Source organism: Saccopteryx bilineata, chromosome 3, assembly GCF_036850765.1.
Source record: "Saccopteryx bilineata isolate mSacBil1 chromosome 3, mSacBil1_pri_phased_curated, whole genome shotgun sequence".
In the NCBI taxonomy this organism is placed as follows: Eukaryota; Metazoa; Chordata; class Mammalia; order Chiroptera; family Emballonuridae; genus Saccopteryx; species Saccopteryx bilineata.
Window position 1 is genome coordinate 216,628,524 of NC_089492.1, and position 8,048 is coordinate 216,636,571.

Genomic DNA, 8,048 nt, shown 5'->3' on the forward strand with positions numbered 1-8,048 from the left:
AACATTATGCTTGATTTGGGCACTTAAAGTCTACGACAATATATATGTAGCAATTATTTTTCCATAGCAAAATTTTCTAGAATGGACATATGATCAAATTCAGACATCAAGTTGATTTAAGATTAAAGAATTATACTATAGCCATATAGGAAATAAGATTTTTACATTTTATAGACAGATACTTATTGCCAGGTTTTATGTTTTTCTGAAAGATGTAGTATAAAGATATGAAACCTGTCTGTTATTTTGATATCATGAAAGAATTTAATGTTGGGACAACTCTTACACTGTAGAAAACAGGGAATCAAAATTAAATTGGTTATTTGATGGTGATAATGATCATTTAAATCAAGTCAAATGAAATCTATCCATCTTTTGGAACTTTCAGTTATGTTAGCCAGCTAATCACATACATTCTTTATCCTTTATTATGTCAAGTTGGGCTTTTGTCATTTTTATTATATACATACTTTTTTAATAGAAAATTTCAGAGAATTATACAGAAATTTTCCATGTGCTATCTGTTCCCAAACATGCATAGCCTCCTCCATTATCAACATCACTTACTAGGATGGTACATTTGTTACTATAAGCTACATTGACACACCATAACCACCAAAGGCCAGAATTTACCTGAGAGTTCACTCTTGGTGTTGTGTATACTATGGGTTTGAATGAATGTATAGAGACATGTGATATGTATTCATTATTATAATATCATACAAAATATTTTCACTGCCCTAAAATTATTCTGTGCTCTTCCTATTCATCCCACACATACATATTCCTGAACCACTTTTTTTTTTTTTTTACTGTCTCCTTTTGCCTTTTTGGAACGTCATCTAATCTCATAGTTTGGTGTTTTACATTTAATTGTCATTTGTTTTGAGTTAAAATTTTGTGAAGTCTGTAAAGTCTCTGTATAGATCCATTCTTCTTTGTAAATATGGGTGTCCAATTAATTGTTCCAGTACTGTTTATTGAAAAGATTGTCTCTGCACCATTTTATTCTTTGTTTTTTTGTCAACGATTAATTGACTATATTTATATAGATCTCTTTAAGGGATCTTTATTCTGTTTTACTGATCTATTTGTCTATTCTTAGATCAATAATCCTGTCTTGATTACTGTAGATTTTTAGTAACTCTTGAAGTCAAGTAACACCAGTCCTTCAACTTTGTTCTTCTTTAATACTGTGTTGGCTATTCTGGTTCATTTTCCGCTTCATAAAAATATTTGAATCAGTTTGTTGACATCCACAATAACTTGTGGGGATTTTTATTGAGCTTGCATTAGATTTATAAATTAAGAAGTACTGACATCTGGACAATACCAAGTCTTCTTAATCATACATGGAGTATCTTTAATTTATTTACTTCTTCTTTGATTCCATTCATCAGAACTCTGTAGCTTCTTTCATATAAGTCTTGTACATATTTCATAGATTTACCACTAAACATTTCATTCCTGGGGTGCTAATATAAACAGTACTATCTTTTTAATTTCAAATTCTATTTGTTTACTGCTGTTGTCTAGAAAAGTGATGACTTCTGTACATTAATCTTGTATCTTGTAAACTTGCTATATTTCTTTATTAGTTCCAAGAGATTCTTTGTTAGTTCTTTTGAATTTTCTATAAGATGACTGTCATCTATGAACAATGACAACTTTATGTTTTTTTCCTCAATCTATATGCATTTTATTATTTTTTTCTTATACTTTCACATTACCTAAACTTCCAGTATAATGTCTACAAGGAGTGCTAATAGAAGACATCCTGCCTTATATCTGATCTTAGTAGGAAAGCTTTAGGTTTATTACCATTAAGTAGAATGGTAGATATAGGTTCTTGTATATAGTCATTAGTAAGTTTAGAAAACTCCCATCAATTTTAAGTTTATTGAGAGTTTTTATTAATTAGAGTTTTAGATTTTGTCAAATATCTTTTTTGCCTCTCTTGATATGATCATGTGATTTTTCTTTTCTAGTTTGTTAATATTATGTATTACATTAATTGATTTTCAAATGTTTAACAGGCTTGCATGTCTGAGATAAATCTCACTGAGATATGGTATACAATTCTTTCTGTATTTGATTGGCTAATATTTTGAGGATTTTTGCATCATTACTCATGAGACATATTGGTCTGTAGTTTTCTTGTAATGTCTTTTTTTTTTTAATAAATTTTTATTAATGTTAATGGGATGACAATAATAATTCAGGGTACATATATTCAAAGAAAACATGTCTAGGTTATCTTCTCATTAAATTATGTTGCATACCCCTCGCCCAGAGTCAGATTGTCCTCTGCCACCCTCTATCTAGTTTTCTCTGTGCCCCTCCCCCTCCCCCTAAATCTCTCCCTGCCTCCCTCCTGCGTCCTCCCTCCCCCCACCCCTGGTAACCACCACACTCTTGTCCATGTCTCTTAGTCTCGTTTTTATGTTCCACCAATGTATGGAATCATGTAGTTCTTGTTTTTTTCTGATTTACTTATTTCACTCCATATAATGTTATTAAGATCCCACCATTTTGCTATAAATGATCTAATGTCATCATTTCTTATGGCTGAGTAGTATTCCATAGTGTATATGTGCCACATCTTCTTTATCCAATCTTCTACTGAAGGGCTTTTTGGTTGTTTCCATGTCTTGGCCACTGTGAACAGTGCTGCTATGAACATGGGGCTACATGTGTCTTTACGTATCAATGATTCTGAGGTTTTGGGGTATATACCCAGTAGAGGGATTGCTGGGTCATAAGGTAGTTCTATTTGCAGTTTTTTGAGGAACCACCATACTTTCCTCCATAGTGGTTGTACTACTTTACATTCCCACCAACAGTGTATGAGGGTTCTTTTTCTCCACAGCCTCTCCAACATTTGTTATTACCCGTCTTGTTGATAATAGCTAATCTAACAGGGGTGAGGTGGTATCTCATTGTAGTCTTGATCTGCATTTTTCTAATAATTAATGAAGCTGAGCATCTTTTCATATATCTGTTGGCCATTTGTATTTCTTCCTGGGAGAAGTGTCTGTTCATGTCCTCTTCCCATTTTTTTATTGGATTGTTTGTTTGTTTGTTGTTGAGTTTTATGAGTTCTTTGTAAATTTTGGATATTAGGCCCTTATCTGAGCTGTCGTTTGAAAATATCAGTTCCCATTTAGTTGGCTGTCTGTTTATTTTGATATCAGTTTCTCTTGCTGAGCAAAAACTTTTAATTCTGATGTAGTCCCATTCATTTATCTTTGCCTTCACTTCTCTTGCCATTGGAGTCAAGTTCATAAAATGTTCTTTAAAACTCAGATCCATGAGTTTAGTACCTATGTCTTCTTCTATGTACTTTATTGTTTCAGATCTTATATTTAGGTCTTTGATCCATTTTGAATTAATTTTAGTACACGGGGACAGGCTGTAGTCGAGTTTCATTCTTTTGCATGTGGCTTTCCAGTTTTCCCAACACCATTTGTTGAAGAGGCTTTCTTTTCTCCATTGTGTGTTGTTGGCCCCTTCATCAAAGATTATTTGACCATATATATGTGATTTTATTTCTGGGCTTTCTATTCTGTTCCATTGGTCTGAGTGTCTATTTTTCTGCCAATACCATGCAGTTTTGATTATTGTGGCCCTATAATATAGTTTAAAGTCAGGTATTGTGAGAATGCCCCCAGCTTCATTCTTTTTCCTTAGGATTGTTTTGGCTATTCAGGGTTTTTTATAGTTCCATATAAATCTGATGATTTTTTCTTCCATTTCTTTAAAAAATGTCATAGGAATTTTGATGGGAATTGCATTAAATTTATATATTACTTTGGGTAATATGGCCATTTTAATTATATTTATTCTTCCTATCCAAGAACAAGGAATATTTTTCCATCTCATTGTGTCTTTTTCTATTTCTCTTAGCAATGCCTTGTAGTTTTCTTTATATAGGTCCTTTACATTCTTTGTTATGTTTATTCCTAAGTATTTTATTTGTTTTTGTTGCAATCGTGAAGGGGATTTTTTTTTTAGTTCATTTTCTAATATTTCATTGTTGGCATATAAAAAGGCTATAGACTTCTGTATGTTAATTTTGTATCCTGCGACCTTACTGTATTGGTTTATTGTTTCTAGTAATCTTTTTGTGGAGTCCTTTGGGTTTTCGATGTATAGGATCATATCATCAGCAAAAAGTGATACCTTTACTTCTTCTTTTCTGATATGGATGCCTTTTATTTCTTTGTCTTGTCTGATTGCTCTGGCCAGAACTTCTAGCACCACGTTAAATAAGAGTGGAGAGAGTGGACACCCCTGTCGTGTTCCTGATTTAAGGTGGAAAGTCCTCAGTTTTATGCCGTTTAATATGATGTTGGCTGATGGTTTATCATATATGGCCTTTATTATGTTGAGATATTTTCCTTCTATACCCATTTTGTTGAGAGTCTTAAACATAAAATTGTGTTGTATTTTATCGAAAGCCTTTTCTGCATCTATTGATAAGATCATGTGGTTTTTGTTCTTTGTTTTGTTGATATGGTGTATTACGTTAACTGTTTTACGTATGTTGAACCATCCTTGAGATTCTGGGATGAATCCCACTTGATCATGATGTATTATTTTTTTAATATGTTGTTGTATTCGATTTGCCAGTATTTTGTTTAGTATTTTAGCATCTGTATTCATTAGAGATATTGGTCTGTAGTTTTCTTTCTTTGTGCCATCCTTGCCAGGTTTTGGTATGAGGGTTATGTTGGCCTCATAAAATGTGTTTGGAAGTATTGCTTCTTCTTCAATTTTTTGGAAGACTTTGAGTAGAATAGGAACCAAGTCTTCTTTGAATGTTTGATAGAATTCACTAGTATAACTGTCTGGGCCTGGACTTTTATTTTTGGGGAGGTTTTTAATAGTTTTTTCTATTTCCTCCCTGCTGATTGGTATGTTTAGGCTTTCTGCTTCTTCATGACTCAGTCTAGGAAGGTTGTATTGTTCTAGGAATTTATCCATTTCTTCTAGATTATTGTATTTGGTAGCATATAGTTTTTCATAGTATTCTACAATAATTCTTTGTATATCTATGATGTCTGTGGTGATCTCTCCTCTTTCATTTTGGATTTTATTTATTTGAGTCCTATGTCTTTTTTCCTTGGTGAGTCTTGCCAAGGGTTTGTCGATTTTGTCGATCTTTTCAAAGGACCAGCTCCTTGTTTTATTGATTCTTTCTATAGTTTTTCTGTTCTCTATTTCGTTTATTTCTGCTCTGATTTTTATTATCTCCTTTCTTCGGCTGGTTTTGGGTTGTCTTTGTTCTTCTTTTTCCAGTTCCTTAAGGTGTGAAGTTAAGTGGTTTACTTCGGCTCTCTCTTGCTTGTTCATATAGGCCTGAAGTGATATGAACTTTCCTCTTATTACTGCTTTTGCTGCATCCCAGAGATTCTGATATGTCATATTTTCATTTTCATTTGTCTGTATATATCTTTTGATCTCTGCGCTTATTTCTTCTTTGACCCATTCATTTTTTAGAAGTATGTTGTTTAGTTTCCACAATTTTGTGGGTTTTCCCCCCTCTTTTTTACAGTTGAATTCTAGTTTCAAGGCTTTATGATCAGAGAATATGCTTGGCACAATTTCAATTTTTTTAAATTTGCTGATATTGTCTTTGTGGCCCAACATATGGTCAATTCTTGAGAATGTTCCATGTACACTAGAGAAAAATGTATACTCTGTCACTTTGGGATGAAGTGTCCTGTAGATGTCTATCATATCCAGTTGTTCTAGTATTTCATTTACGGCCACTATATCTTTATTGATTCTCTGTTTGGATGACCAATCTAGAGCCGTCAGCGGTGTATTGAGGTCTCCAAGTATGATTGTATTTTTGTTAGTTTTTGTTTTAAGGTCAATAAGTAGCTGTCTTATATATTTTGGTGCTCCTTGGTTTGGTGCATATATATTAAGGATTGTTATGTCTTCTTGATTCAGTGTCCCCTTAATCATTATGAAATGGCCATTTTTTTCTCTGAGTACTTTTTCTGTCTTGTAGTCAGCATTATTAGATATGAGTATTGCTACACCTGCTTTTTTTTGGGTGTTGTTTGCTTGGAGTATTGTTTTCCAACCTTTCACTTTGAATTTTTTTTTATCCTTGTTGCTTAGATGAGTTTCTTGTAGGCAGCATATAGTTGGATTTTCTTTTTTAATCCATTCTGCTACTCTGTGTCTTTTTATTGGTAAGTTTAATCCATTTACATTTAGTGTAATTATTGAAACTTGTGGGTTCCCTATTGCCATTTTATAAATTGCTTTCTGTTAGTTTTGTATCTTGTTTGATTCTTCTCTTTTGTTTTTCTATCATTTGTTTTTGTTTGTTTGTATTCCATACTTCTTTCCTCTGTTGCTACCTTTTTTAAGTCAAGTGTTTTTGTGGTGGTTTTTTCAAGGGTGGTTACCATTAAGTAATGAAAAGTGTACCTACCATATTCATTGTAGTACCCTTTCTTGTGAGTATTTCTGCGCTTCATCATCCTTTGCTACTGTTAATCTTCATCCTTTCTCCCCTTTTTTTTTCATTTGTTGTCACAGTTTAAGTTTGGTTTTATTGTGTTCTTGGTGGAGCTGTTACTTGTGGTTATGTTTTCTTTTGTTCTTTGAATCTGGTTGGAAAACCCCCTTTAGTATTTCCTTGAGTGGGGGCTTTCTGATGATAAATTCTATCATCTTTTCTGTATTTGTGAATATTTTTATATCTCCTTCGTACTTGAAGGATAGCTTTGATGGGTATAGTATTCTTGGCTGAAAGTTCCTCTCTTTCAGGGCTTTAAATATTGGGGTTCACTCTCTTCTAGCTTGTAGAGTTTCTGCTGAGAAATCTGATGATAATCTAATAGGCCTTCCTTTATATGTTGTATTCTTCTTTTCCCTGGCTGCCTTGAGAATTTTTTCTTTGTCATTGGTTTGTGTCATCTTCATTATGATGTGCCTTGGAGTGGGTTTGTTGTGGTTAAGAAAACTTGGTGTTCTGTTTGCTTCTTGAATTTGAGGCTTTAGTTCTTTCCACAGGCTTGGGAAGTTCTCATCTATTATTTGTTTGAGTATATTCTCCATTCCATTTTCTTTCTCTTCTCCCTCTGATATACCTATTATTCTTATGTTATTCTTTCTGATGGAGTCAGACAATTCCTGTAGGGCTTTCTCGTTTTTTATTATTTTTGAGTCTCTTTCTTCTCTCTGTTGTGCCTCAAGTTGCTTGTCTTCTATTTCACTGATCCTGTCTTCTATCTAGGCTGTTCTATTAACTAAGCTTGTTACCTCATTTTTCAGTTCTTGAATTGAGTTTTTCATTTCTGTTTGATTTGTTTTTATAGTTTCAATTTCCTTGGTAATATATTCTTTGTGATCGTTGAGTTGTTTTCTGATTTCCCTAAATTGCCTTTCTGTGTTTTCTTATATATCTCTGAGTATTTTTAAGATTTCTATTTTAAATTCCCTGTCATTTGGCTCCAAGGCTTCCAATATGTTAAATCTTTTCTCCATAGATTTTTCCACATCTATTTGTGTTACCTCTCTGTCTTTTGTATCCATAATGTTCGATTTCCTTTTTCTTATTGGCATCTGAAGGTGGTCTTGATGATAGTGTTAATTGGAATTAATAAAAAATAAAAAGGAAAAAAAAAAAGATAAAAGGAAAGCACTCCCCCCAAAAAAGTAATAATTTATTATTTCCCCCTTTTTTCTTTCTTCTCTTCCCCTCCTCTCACCTCCTTAGGGAAATATTGTGATGACCTGTGAATTATATTATGCTAATTGGAACAAAAATTGCCTATAATGGAGGGCCTGATTTGGGGTGAAGAGTTCAAGGGGCAAAAAAGGGAGTAGGGACCTACTAAATACAAAAAAAGGGGGCGGAGAAAATCTTAGACAAGCATAAAATGATTTGCTTGTAAGTGATGGTCGACTAAGAGATATAATGAGAGGGATGAGAGGGAAACAGAAAAAAGGAGAGAAAAAACAATAATTAAAAAAGAAAAAAATAAAAATAAAAATAATACGTAAAAATCTGTTGTATTAAG